This window comes from Numenius arquata, chromosome 4, assembly GCF_964106895.1.
Source record: "Numenius arquata chromosome 4, bNumArq3.hap1.1, whole genome shotgun sequence".
Lineage (NCBI taxonomy): Eukaryota > Metazoa > Chordata > Aves > Charadriiformes > Scolopacidae > Numenius > Numenius arquata.
This window is the reverse complement of record NC_133579.1, coordinates 75,965,886-75,980,036: the sequence shown is the minus strand read 5'-3', so window position 1 is coordinate 75,980,036 and position 14,151 is coordinate 75,965,886. Positions and strand designations below refer to the sequence as shown.

The following is a 14,151-nucleotide window of genomic DNA, read 5'->3' as shown; positions in this document are numbered from 1 at the left end:
GATGATCTTTAAGGTCCCTTCCAACTCCAACCATTCTATGATTCTATGATTCTAAATCTACAACTCTACTACGACTGCAGTAGATGTAGAAAGTAACTGACCATTATTCTGCAAAAAGCAAGCAGCCTAGAATTACAGTGCATTTTAGTAAAAATATTTTGGTGCCACTAATACAGAATACTTCACTGTTGTATAGAAGTTCCTAACAAAAGGCCAACCCCTTGCTAACTAGCAGAAAGCATACCATTATAACAGTTCACAACCAGGCTAAGGTCCCTTCCCAGGAAGGCTGCAGTGGGGAGTGACAGCCAGGGCTCTTACTCAGACATCTCTCCAGGTGCCAGGAAGAGGCAACCACCCTTCCATTGCAAGCCTGTGGTCACTGGCTGCCCATGGATGTGGAGTTTCTCCCTGTATGACAATGGAAATTTTTAATTTTCTTCTCTAATTAAGCATCTCCTAGTTTTTAGGTACCCTGGTGCATCTACAAATACTACCTTTTCCCAGAATCTTTTAAACTCAAGGTGTTGCTCTAGCACAATGTACTAATTTTCCCTCCCTTCCCCCTAAAGTAACCCTCAATATATAACTCAGGATGTAGCCAATAAAAACAATGACATGAGAAAGAATTTAATTTTGATTTTTGTTTTCTCATGCAGTCCACTACATAGAAATATTCTTTATAAGGAATAAATTCCACCACATTTGACAACATTGCCTCACTATCTCTTGGCGGGCTTCCAATTTAAATTTTGCAATTAAAGACATGAATACAGAATGATAGCATCATGTCGCTAATTTCCTAGACTCAAATAATTTACTTTTCCCGGTTAGTTACTGGTTAACACAGTTGGAAAATGGAGCAATAGATTAATAATGCTATAAACTACTACTCATTTTTATCGGATTTATTCATGTGCAGAAAAATAGAAAAGTAATTATTAATATATTACCTTAAGATGGGTAAAGTTTCACTACGTAAGAGTTGCTTTCATAAATATGATTTTGTAGTTAAAGTATTAAGTAGTTAAACTAAGCTATGGTATTACATGTATAGAGAGAGGAGGGATAAAACAAGGCTTTGTTACTCAGCACAGCTGTCACTATACACACACGGTGAGAATATGAAATTCTATTTCATGTGAAAAGCGTTAAGTGTAGCTTTCAAAATTATTTTTGTGATCCACGCACAGAAAACCTCTTCTAGGCAAACAATTCTGGAAGGTGAAATCTGGCCCACAGTCGTTACACTGCATCTCTTTACCCAATGTCCCGATTGCTAAACTTATAACGAGGGAGAAAAGAGAGTTTAGAAGTCTACCATTTCTCTGTGCTCGGGCTGCGTGCAACTGCCCTCCCCAGAACCATGAATTGCTACGGATGAATTAAAACCTCAACATGAAGTCATAACCTTTACATCAGTGAGATCTCTTGCCTTTGGAAGTGCTGCTGCTGGCAGGACTATGCGTAAGTCAGTCCTGAACTGACTGTCACCCTGCTTTCTCGCCCCAACAGATGGAACCTGCTGCTGACCTGCTGCATGGACAGGACCACCTGCCCGAGTCGCAACATCTGCTCTGTAGCTCTGGACCAGAGAACCCAGACTTCATTGTTATCACCAGGACCAGCTATATTTACACGAAAAAAAAAAAAAAAAATTGCTCCTGCAGTTTCCAGCTGATAAATACCCAATTTGATACAGCAGTATGAGAGCATTCAACGCCATCCTACCTTTCACCCCTGCATTCAAGCACTGCAATTAAAACACCACCAAACAAATCTGTCATTTCCGCCCACGCCAACTGTCAAAAAGAGGTAATATTTCTGCCAAACAAAACTGTCGTTTCTGCCCGTGTCAGTTGTCAAAAAGAGGTAATATTTCTAAAAACTTTAGAACAACAGCCTTGCAGGACAGAGGGATACGCTCTTCATTACTGGGGTGGGGGGGACACGGCATGACACACCTCACATGCAAGGAAACACATCGCATTGGAAAACTGGTTTTGTTTCTGCTGATTGTCTAATAAAGGGTATTTCTTTTAGATATCCCATCTGAGGAAAACGATGTGTATGACAAATAAGGCCTATAAGAAAATCCGACAGTTAATCTTACTTTTATCTAAAAAACGTTAATAAAACCCACCAGATTTACAGCATCTCAAGCCATCTGCTGGAGCGACTACTTCGTTTTTATGTCCTAATACAACATAACTTTCAGCTTCACAGCTCCAAGGCCTATGCATCACCTGTTGTCCTCCCACAATGACTTATTTCTCACCTACAAATTTCAAGAGAGCTTATTTCAATAATTACAGACAGAATTTGAAGTTGTCAGCTTCTTGGCCCAGTAAGAACTTACAGGTCCAGAGCAAGGTTTTCCAACTGACCCAAGAGCCCAGACAGCATTTTTTAAAGACAGGGTCGGGAGGCACAGGACCTAGTCTCAGTCATTTCCAAATCAATTTCCCTTGTCTAAATTCAAACACGTGGAGAGCATTCTTGTCAGGCCTAATAGCTTGAGCTAAAGCGACCAGATTCAATCATCCTGAAAACAAACACATTAGGGAAGAGAAGCAAGTTTCACTCGTAACCTACGGTGGAATGAATACCATTAAAAATAACCTTGTTATGAAGTTCCTAAAGTTTACAAGTATGTATTTAAAAAAAAATAAAAATAATCAGAATTTCACCTCTGTACACTGCCTCAAATCCATTTTCTAAAACTGAATGCAAGTTTCCCAGTAACAGAAATACAGTACAAGTTCATTTGGACACTGGCTGCAGTTTGACAACTTTTATAAAAATTGGTACAGTCACGATGTTCATTTAAATGGCCTCTGCAAGCTAAAGACCAGCCCTCTGTGCTGAAATGATGAAGCACAATATACACTTAATCTTTGGCTTCAAAAGACAAGAAAAAAGGAATAAGTTTAATGCAGCCACACACTTAAGAACGCAAGATGAAATTTCTCTTGCCAAAGTCTTTCCTCTCCGTTTTTCCAGCTTTAGTCCTCTAACTTACCTTATCCGGCTCTCCTGCTCCTGTATTTCAGCAACTCTGATCCAGAAATTCCACAGACGCTCTTGTATTTAGCAAACAGCAACACTCAATAAGGTTCCCAACCAGTTTTACTCCCTCAAAGTCTCTGCTCCCTCCACACCAAGCCAAGCCAACTATTAAGGTTATTTACCCAAGATATGCAATACTGATTGAACCAACACCATACAACACAAGCACACAAAAAAAAAAACTAAACCAGAAGCACATGAAACACCACCTTTGTTGTAACACAAGCTGTTTGCTTTTCTTACACTATTTTTAAAACAACTTCAGATATTGGATGCTGGTTTATACTCTAGCTCACATAAATTTCAAAATTGCTATGGTTGAAGTGACCCTGAAGTATTACCATATCAAAGTATTTGGCAAGTTTTTGCCTTACAGTAAGCATCCAAAGGCATATCTATAGTTTTCATTGTTAGGCTTGATACAAAACTTACCAAAAAATAAACCAAGCCCCTCTCATAGCCAAAGAAGTCAATTTATTATTCATATACCCTCTCTTAGCAAACACGGACAGTTTCACAGATACGACACTGCAAATCATCCATCCCACAAACCAGGCTTAAGATTCCTCTTGAAGTCATGCAAACACGCACCTTTTGAAAAGACATGTAAATGCAAAGTACAGAGCTGAGAACAATATACCTCCCCCCACTGCTAGTTAGCCTGTAAGATACAATCTCCAAGATTCATCCAGTATAAGCGCTGGGGAAGGGTGGGGAGACATTTAAAATTTCCCTTTGCTTTCACCTTTTACTTTTTTGCCTTTACAATTTATAAGCCATTTCTCGGAAAAAATTTTTCCAGGTTAAATACATCTCTTGAACCTAAAGGACGCAACCTCCATTCTAGCACACATTTGTGTTTGGAGTGGAAAGAGACAAGAGAAATAATTCTATTTTGTCTCTATAATCACTTGCACTCACAATTTATGATAGCAAAGACACTTTTTATATCCAGGTACCTGCAAATTAATTATTTTGTGTTTACTTGACTTCAGTTGAGGTTACCATTATGAGCTCAAAACTATAACGTAACATAGCTTATTTGAGCTATGGTCCTGCACACAACGTTTTACAGCATGGACATTTCTGTCCAGAAGTATTTTAGGTCACTAAATACCCAGACTATAAACTAGGCAGACAGCTCATGCATGTCAAGTGACTCAATCCTTAAAGCAAGACTAGGAGCAAGCGTAATGTCCTTAGCACTTTACATGCTACAAATGCGTAATTAATCAACGTTTGGAGAATCTCTCTCCAGTACTGTGTTCCAGCAAAATGAAACCACAACTATTGTAAAAAATGGTTATTCCAGAAATCGTATCAGTACCAGAAGAGAAATATGAGAATCTTTTTTCCCCATTTCAGTATCAAAAGATATTTAAGAGACAAATTATGCAAATTACAATGTTCAGTTCCTCTGTATTACTACAAAATACTGAGTTACATGTAGCGTGAAAAGCTTTAGCTCATCTTATTTTCAAGAGAGTTAAATTCAGTTCATCTCATTATGAGAAAAAGGCAGATGTATACATGCATACACTACTCCCTTCCAAAAGTTGTCTTTGGGTGGTAAAAGCATCCTGCGTAGCATTTTAAAAACAAACAAACACACACCACCAAAAAAACCCCCACCTAGTTTAGAGTAGAAGCAAGTATGCTTCGTTTGCCAGTAGTTTAATACCAAGTTGTGTAAATTTGGTGTAAAGTGTTTGAGTAGTTGCTACTTTACCTCCCTGAAAATGCCTTTATTCAAGGCTTCAATGTTATTCCCAACCCCTCCTGTACGTGTTACAGATCTGACCAATACTATCTATAGCGCTGTAAGAACACACCCCTGTATTACTTCATGTGCCAATGAAACAGCTGCCAGCTGAAAAAAAAAAACCAAACACCAAAAGCCTGGATGTGTTCTTCACAGCTAGAAAGATACTTGAATTGCCCTTTATTTTAAAATTTAAACAGAATTCCAGTAACCTGGAATTGCAATTTTTACACCTTTCTTATTTACTTAAATTACGCACAATCATGTTCACTAAAAGCCTTTTTAACCAACATGGTTTTAATCTGGATGCCTGATTACAAGGATTTGTCCAAAACACAAATCACCGTTCCTCAGAAGAGCACCAAGCAAGTTTGAGCGTGCTTTTTCACTTCTCCTTGCCTATTCTTTTCTTAGTTCTTTAACATTCTTCCTTTACTTCTTGATTTCAGCTTTACCCTTGTCTTTAAAGGAGTTCTCCTGGGCTGCACCAAAAAGAAGCGTGGCCAGCAGGTCAAGGGAGGGGATTCTGTCCCTCTACTCTGCTCTTGTGAAACCCCACCTGGGGGGTCCAGCTCTGGGGCCCTCAGTACAGGAAAGACATGGTCCTGTTGGAGAGGCCCAGAGGAGGGCCACAAAAATTATCAGGGGGCTGGAGCACCTCTCCTATGAGGACAGCCTGAGAGAGCTGGGTTGGTTCAGCCTGGAGAACAGAAGGCTCTGGGGACACCTTACTGCAGCCCTTCAGTACTTAAAGGGGGCTTATAAGAAAGATGGGAAAAACAGGGCCTGTTGCAATAGAACAAGGGGCAATGGTTTTAAACTGCAAGAGGGTAGAGTTAGACTAGACAGGAAGGAAGAATTTTTTTTACGATGAGGGTGGTGAAACACTGGAACAGATTGCCCAGAGACGTGGTAGATGCCCCACCCCTGGAAAAATTGCAGGTCAGGCTGGACAGGACTCTGAGCAACCTGATCTAGTTGAAGATGACCTTTATAAGTCCCTTCCAGCCCAAACTATTCTATGCTTCTATGAGTTCACTTTTTTGCCTTCCAAATAATCCTTATGAACAAAGTTTGCAGACTGCTCCTAAACTGAAATATCCTTTCTAACCTGAGGTCTCAGGCTTTCCTGTTCTACAGACAGGATGCAGATACTACAGTATTTTTTAACTGAGCTGCAGTAATAAGCTTCGTAACTTCTTAAAACACTGATTATGCTCAGCTCCTACACCCTGGAAAAAGAAAGGCTGCAGACTAGGAAAAGAACAATACTGTGTGCAGAGAGAATCAAGTCAAGATATGAGCACACTGAAGAGGAAGAAGAAAGGTCTACACAAGACAAAGGGCCTTGAGAATTCTCTCTCTCTGGCTTAAATCATATATAGATACAACCTGCATTAAAAAGAAAAACAAAAAAACCCCACACAACAACAACAAAACCCAAATACACATAAGCCTTGAAGGACAACATGCATGAAGATGTGGACGTCGTCTGCCTGGGCTTATGGAAAGCGTTCAACACTGTCCCGCACAACATCCTGGTCTCTAAATTGGAAAGTCATGGATTTGACCGATGGACCACTCGGGGGATAAGGAACTGGCTGGCTGGTCGCACTCAAAGGGTTGCAGTCGGTGGCTCAATGTCCAAGTGGAAGCCAGTGACGAGTGGTGTTCCTCAGGGGTCAGTACTGGGACCAGTGCTGTTCAACATCTTTGTCAGAGACATGGACAGTGGGATGGAGTGCACCCTCAGCAAGTTTGCCAAAGACACCAAGCTGGGTGGCGCTGGAGGGAAGGGATGCCAGGTCCCAGAGGGACCTGGACAGGCTGGAGAGGTGGGTCTGTGCAAACCTCATGAAGTTCAACCAAGCCAAGTGCACGGTCCTGCACCTGGGACACAGCAACCCCAGGCACAAATACAGGTTGGGCGGAGAATGGCTGGAGAGCAGCCCTGCGGAGAAGGACTTGGGAGTGCTCGCAGGTGAGAAGCTCAACGAGCCGGCAGTGCGCACTGGCAGCCCAGAAGGCCAACCGCATCCTGGGCTGCATCAAAAGAAGTGTGGCCAGCAGGTCGCGGCAGGTGATTCTGCCCCTCTACTCTGCACTCGTGAGACCCCACCTGGAGCACTGTGTCCACCTTTGTGTCCTCAACACAGGAAGGACACGGACCTGTTGGAACGGGTCCAGCGGAGGGCCATGAAAATGATCAGAGGGCTGGAGCACCTCTCCTATGAAGACAGGCTGAGGGAGCTGGGGTTGTTCAGCCTGGAGAAGAGAAGGCTCCAGGGAGACCTTATAGCAGCCTTCCAGTACCTGAAGGGAGCTACAGGAGAGATGGGGAGGGACTCGTTATCAGGGAATGTAGTGATCGGACGAGGGGTAATGGTTTTAAATTGGAAGAGGGGAGATTTAGATTAGATACTAGAAAGAAATTCTTTGCTGTGAGGGTGGTGAGAGCCTGGCCCAGGTTGCCCAGAGAAGCTGTGGCTGCCCCATCCCTGGAGGGGTTCAAGACCAGGTTGGACGGGGCTTTGAGCAACCTGGTCTGGTGGGAGGTGTCCCTGCCCAGGGCAGGGGGGTTGGGACTCGATGATCTTTAAGGTCCCTTCCAACTCTATGATTTATTGAATCAGCCAGGAAGTTGCCAAAAACGAAAATGAGGGAGGACAGCCATGAAAATACAATGCTAGATTCCTAACACGCCAAGCAGAAGACAGAAAAATACACCTTGCTTTCTTAGCATACAGAAAAAAAAAAAAAAAAGAAATAAAAGAAGGTGGCAGCAGGAGTCATATCAAATGCAGTTTAGCAAGAACACACACAGAAGACCCTGGAAACTCCAAAATACCTTGGGCCAGTTTAGAGACCTTAATGATCCTGCAAGGGCAATTCCCCATGACATTACTACCATGAAAAGCAAGATGGAAAGACTAACAGCTAACAAAACCAGAACTGTTTCCTATAACCCTCTTTTTTCCTCCAAACTTTAGATAAAACTTCCAGATGAGTCTCCACTGCTCTGAGATGAGAAGAGCTTGCAAATTTACATATGAAATTAAGTTTACAATATGAAATTACAGAGCAAAAGAGGGTGAACTAAGGTCACAACAGCAGCCTTACTTCTGAACTCTAATCCACATTAAGATATTGTCCAACCTTCAACACACAGAACAACAAAAAGCCAAGTTACCTCAGATGCAAATTAAAAATGCAAACAAGAAGTTCCCGAGTTCAGCTACGGCTGACCGCGTTGCTAATAACCCAAGTTCTTGTAGTTCCCTGCTTTAAGATAAAAAAATTAGCTTTTGTCTACATTGTATTCATCTGGGTCCCAGTAGCAAAACCAACAATATCTCCATGAGAATGGGAGATGAGAAGCATGTCCATGCCTTCAAAAGATCAGTACATTACCAGAGCAGAGTGAGCAGCTGTCCACATGGCAAAACTTTCCAATCATCACGACCCTCACCATCCTACGTGTGAATAAAAAGTTTCCTTTACTCCTTCACAGTAGCACCAAGATCGACACATACAACAACATTAACTAGAGCAAATCTAATGAAAACCAAAGACAAGGAGCATCTTATATCACCTTTAGGTACTTCGAATTTAAAGAAAAACAGAAGTCAAGAGTATTAAACTGACACCTGAATCTACTGCATTAACTACAAAGTCCTCAGAGAAAATGTATTTGATCATTTATTCTTAGCACTCTTGTCAAGTAACGTTTCATACCTGCTAGACCAAGCTACAGCAGTGAAACCTTCCAAGTCCAAAACCAGAATAATCAAAAGGGGAAGGAAAGGAGATGACATTAATTTTTCTTGAGTTCTTGGAAAACCATCACATCAAAGTTATACTGTTTATTCAAAAATCACAGAACCATAGAACAATTTGGGCTGGATGGAACTTTTAAAGACTATCTAGTACAACCCTCCTGCCACAGGCAAGGACATCTTTCACCAGACCAGGTTGCTAAAAGCTCCATCCAACCTGGCCTTGAACACTTCCAATAATGAGCCATCCACAACTTCTCTGGGTAACCTGGCCCAGTGTCTAACCACCTTTATAATAAAGAATGTCTTCGTTATGTCCAATCTAAATCCACCCTCATTCAGTTTAAAACCGTTGCCCCCTGTTCTGTCACTACAGGCCTTAGTGAAAAGTCTCTCTCCATCTTTCTTATATTGCAAGGCCTCCGTAAGGTCTCCCTGAAGCCTTCTCTTCTCTAGGCTGAACAAGCCCAACTCTATCAGCCTTTCTTCATAGCAGAGGTGTTCCAGCCCCTTGACCATTTTTTTTGCCCTCCTCTGGTCCCTCTCTATAAGGTCCATTTCTGTCTTGTGCTAGGGTCACCACAGGTGGGTGCAGTGCTCCAGGTGGGGTCTCACGAAAGCAGAACAGAAGGTGAGAATCACCTCCCTCGGCCTGCTGGTCATGCTTCTTTTTACAAGTCCATGATCCAATTGGTAAAGAAGGTAGGACAATCTTGAGGATAAAGTAAAAGAGAACCCGACTCTGGCAAAAATTTACATATGACTCTATACCAGTTTCCTGAAGTGCAAAATGGAATTAATATTCTCCTATTTTCACAGTAGACTTCATTCGTTTTTTCAGGGTTCACAGATGAAGAGGAATTTGAAAAATGTGACATCAAATAAAGTGGAATACAGTAAGTGTTTGGCTTATTTAAAAAAATATATTTGATTTTGACCTGCATCACTTATAAGCAGAGGTGAGGTGGCAACACAAAGCAGTTCACTGCTGTGGCATCAGAGGTCCTGTGGGTAAAAAGAAAACTGTCAGCAAATTACCCACTGGGACATGCACTATTTGCTAAAACAGTGCTTTTCCCAGCAGCTGTATGGCAACCATTCCCTGATTAGACCTCATGTAACTGCTCATGCTGGATAATGCAACAGATGTTTAAATATGAGAATATTCCACCTCTGTAGTTATGGTAAAGGCACCACAGCAGGGCACATCAGCTCAGGACAATTTCATTAGGAAGTCATTTAGTCATGTCAGTAATGGGTCTGAACTGTATTACTGTAGAACCATCAGCAGTCAATCCGTAGTCATTCTTCCACTGATAAACCTACAACTCTTATAATAAAACAGCAAGTAACTTACATAGACAAGCTCAACAGCTTTCTATAATTTTCCAGCCATTACATTTTCTTGCTATTTCCTTACTGGAATTTCTTTTTTAACAAGGGAAACTCAATGGTGTCTCCGTAAAAAATTGTAGTTTAAGTTTGTACCCTATAGAGGTTACAACTTTTACCTAGGCCTCTAAACGCTGGTTCCAACAACCATTTCCTTACATGAAGATTATCTTAAATACAGTAATTAAATTTTTTTTTTGAGTTTACACTTGCCAAAAAAAGATGTTGGCACCTAAGTAGTCAGTTTAAAACAAGTTCGTGCTTTCCTAAAGCACATGCAGAACTTCCAAGACCAACTTTTCCACACTCTTCCTTCCTCCCAGCTCCATGCAGCAAGAAGATTGTATTGACCTGAAGGCTGCTGGGACTGCCTACGGACATCCTTCCAGCGTGCCCATCCAAGTGGGACATCTACTGTTTTCCTCCTGCTGCAGGCAGACAGACCCTGTTGGGACAGCCCGGGAACTACAACAGCACGGCCACGCTGCTGAGCAGCAGCACTGATCCAGACACCTTACACTTCAATCTCATTCTGCCCTCCTGGTTGAAGAGTGTAGCACACGACATCTGTATCCACCTGTAACGCACTGACAACCTCTTATGAGGACAATCCCCTCACTTCATATTCACGATATATATTTTTGATGTTGAGAGTGGTATAATGCAAGTGGGGCATCTTTACAGCTGTTTCGTCAACTAGGAATTTAAAACAAAACAAACAGACAAAAAACCGCAAACAAAACCCCAAACTTCAATGCCAAGAGAGAAGACTCCAGGTATACCCAATTCACGCAACCACTGGCACCCAGGATGTGACTCATCATTAAGCTGGGCCCTACTGAAGTAATTGTGACTACAGAAAACTAGGCACTACTTGAGAAACTCAACAGATGAAAAGCAGTACTCAGAGATCTTAACATATAAATTGTAAGAAAACATTTTTTAAGCTGAATATCTGAGATAACTTTCTCAAAGGACTCAGTATTGTTCTTATAACAGTACAGCTAAAATGTAAAACCTTATGCCAACACTAAGAATAAGCTAAATTCAAAAAAGCCACCCCCAATTCAGTATCCAAATAACTGTGCATCAATTTAGCTTAAATTAATTTAAATTATTTAAATTAAAGCAATGCAATTTTCTCATGCCGACGCTCCAAATTAACAAGCCCAAGTTATAAGACAAGTTCAAGCCAGTGCAGAAAGGACTAAGGTGGAAGAAAAATCATTTAGTTAAAGCAGTACAACTGTTTTGTCAGCTGAGGGGTGGGGTGCGAATGTGTAATTTAGATGTCTACACTAAGAAACTGTTTTCTACATGTTCTCTGGCTAAGCAATGTAAGAAGTTTCCTCCAGAGAAGTAATTCAGACCAGAAGCCTAGTTCAGTTATTCTGAGCTGTTGTCAGGTTACTAGGATCTGCAGATACTCAGCTGAGAAAATAAGAAGCTATTAACGGTAGGCACCAACCCCAGATTCTAGAGTTAGGTGTATAAATTACTCACAAGATCAAATGTTCCCCACACCTCTATGGGACAACTACGTCCAGTGTTTCAATGGCACCTCAAATACACGGTGATGATAATGATTGGGAAATGTAACCAATCTTAAGACCCAAAGCAACTAAGAAAGACGTAAAATAAGAAGTTGGGTAATAAATACTGAGAAACAAGAGAAGTCACAAAGGGGGGAAAAAGACTTCTTTCTAGTAGAATCACCAGCAGAGACACAGAGTATCAATGCAACACAGCCACCGACACACAACACTGCAGCAGTTCACTCCTGCAGTGCTCTGAAGTATCTTTGGAGTAAAAACTACACACCTTGGTATCTATGAAGTATCTTACTACTCTAAAAACTCCAAACACACTCTGTATCAACTAGGTAGCAATTCACAATATGGTATTACGAACAATATTTAGCCTAACGTAAGCTACATGGCCACTAGGCGTTTCTGGTCCTCCCAGACTATTCCTCCTACTCCTGCCAAAAGGATTTCCAAGACAGACTTTTTTTTTTTTCCCCAGACTAGCATCAGGGTATGCATGTGCATTAGGGGGAGGTATATGATTATATATGAACATATATACTGGGAAAGGTTGTTGAGGAAGTCAGTAACAAAACAAATGAAAACAAAAAGGTGAAAGAAGTAATCTGTGTCCTCTTAGTGCTGACTGACAAGTATACAGATAACCTAGGGTTAAATTCCTTTCTCCTCAAAGGCACAGCTGGAGGATTTAAATACAAAGTGGGGGAGACAGCATGTGAGTCTATAAAGGAAAGGAACATGTGGAAAGGAAAGAGTATTAGGTGAGATTACAAGGCAGGTTTTAACGACAGGAAAATAAGATCAGAAGGGCAAAAAAACATGGTGAAGGAAACAGTTACTGGGAGGAAGAAAACTGAAAGGGTAAAGGTAATAGGGAGATAATTATGGTGATGGACTATAAATTGAAGAGGAAATAAGAAGGATGGGAAAAGGATCCCAGTAAGGACACAGTTAGCTTTCAGTGGCAAAGTTCCTGGGAAACAAACGAGGTGATTATTTGCAATGACAAAAAAACTGCAGGACTAGTCATCTGGATGCAGGCAATAAATGCACAAACAGACAGACAGATAAAAGGTTAGAGGGGGCACCTTCTCTGGTAAGGCCACAACAGTAGGTGGCAACAAGGGGAAGCCTGATGCACAGTCCTTGACAGTGAGAGAAACTTGGAGAAGGTGACAAGAAGGAGCTGTGGGGAATATCCCTCAGCAGCCACGATGGTACTGGGATCACGGGGGAATTTCTCTAAGTAGAACCAAACAGCTCCCGGACAGACTGAGTATCACTGGGGCTGTGGGGAGGCCTGGGATACAAGAAGGTGAAAGGAGGTGGCACACAGGACAGGGAGAACAGAAGGGAGGTGAATACCTGAAAACAGCGCCCAGTGAAGTTACGGACAAAAGCTCATGGGGAGAGTAGAGGCCTGGGACAAGCAGGGCCTGGGGCGGCTGGGGAGGGCAGTCTTGGGGCCGGGGAGGCAGAGCTGGGCCGCGGGAGGACGGGCCCGAGAGGCCGGGGTTTAAGAGCCCGCGGGGCGGGAGAGAAAGGCAGGGGCAGCCACCGTGGCGGTCCCGGCCATGCGGGGGCCGCGGTCACGGGGGAGGGCAGGGAGGCGGAAAGGAGGGCCGGCCCGGAGAGGGAGGCAGAGAGGGCGCGGGCAGGCTGGCCAGCGGGCAGACCTGGCGGGGCCGGGGCAGCCGGCGGGGCAGGGTCTCGCCCTAACGAGGGCGATGGATTTCGAGTGCGCAGTTAGCGGCCTCCCAGCTCCGACCCGGCCCGCGGCTCGTGGGGCCGGATCTGCGAGCGAGCCGGAGAACAGCCCCCGCCGCCGCCTCCCTCGCTCCAGAGCCAGGTACGCGCCCGGGAGAAGAAAGGCGGGCAGGCCGGGCCCAGCGTCCCCTTCCCCCGCTCCCGCTCCCCGCGGCGTGACTCAGTGCCGGGCCCTGCTCCGCCGGGCCTGCGTGGCCTCAGCTCAGTGGAACTGCCGCCGCCGCCTCCTGGGCCGGGCCCGGCCCGGCCTCGCTGCGACACAACGCCGCGGCCTCCCCGCACTCACCAGCATCGCGCGTCCCGCAGAGTCAGGCCGCATCCGCCCGCCCCTTCCGCCTCCGCCAGGCCCGGATCTGCCGCCGCCTCCCCCCGGCGCGGCCCGGAGAGCGCGGCCCGCCCCTCGCCGCCCGCCCCGCCCCGGCCGACGGCGCGGGGAGGCCCCGTGGCCCGCGGGGCGTTGAGGCCTGTGGTCGCCCGCGCCGGGGGAAACCGCCCGCTCCCTCCCCTCACCTGAAGGCGGGCGAGGGGTGCTGCGGAGCGAGGGGGCCCGGGGCGGCAGCTCCTTCCCTCGTACCCCCGTGAGAAGAGCCTGGGCAGGTCGGGGCCTGGCCCAGCCGCGCTGGGGCTCGCCGGTTCCCGGCAGACGTTAGCGGGGCTGGGGGACTCGGCCCTTTCGTGGAGCCGGCCCGCCGGCATGAGCCCGACAGGGGCGGGAGGTCGGTGGCGCGGGCGGTGTCCGGCCGACCGCCACCTCCTCGGCTGACAGGCCCCTCGCCTCGCCCGAGGGGTTCATCGCCCCGACACCCCCCCAGCCCCCGCCAAGTTACTCGAGTGCCAG

The 14,151-nt window shown here is 44.7% G+C and overlaps 1 protein-coding gene across 1 annotated transcript in view; it reads right to left on the bottom strand.

Annotated features, from left to right (window-relative positions):
• Positions 1-13,662, bottom strand: part of CUL1 (cullin 1) — a 54,645-nt gene extending 40,983 nt beyond the window's left edge. The window contains exon 1 of the mRNA XM_074146954.1: positions 13,600-13,662. The gene's annotated coding sequence lies outside the window, so the exon portion shown is untranslated. The remainder of the gene's footprint in view (positions 1-13,599) is intronic.
• Positions 13,663-14,151: the final 489 nt, after the last annotated feature.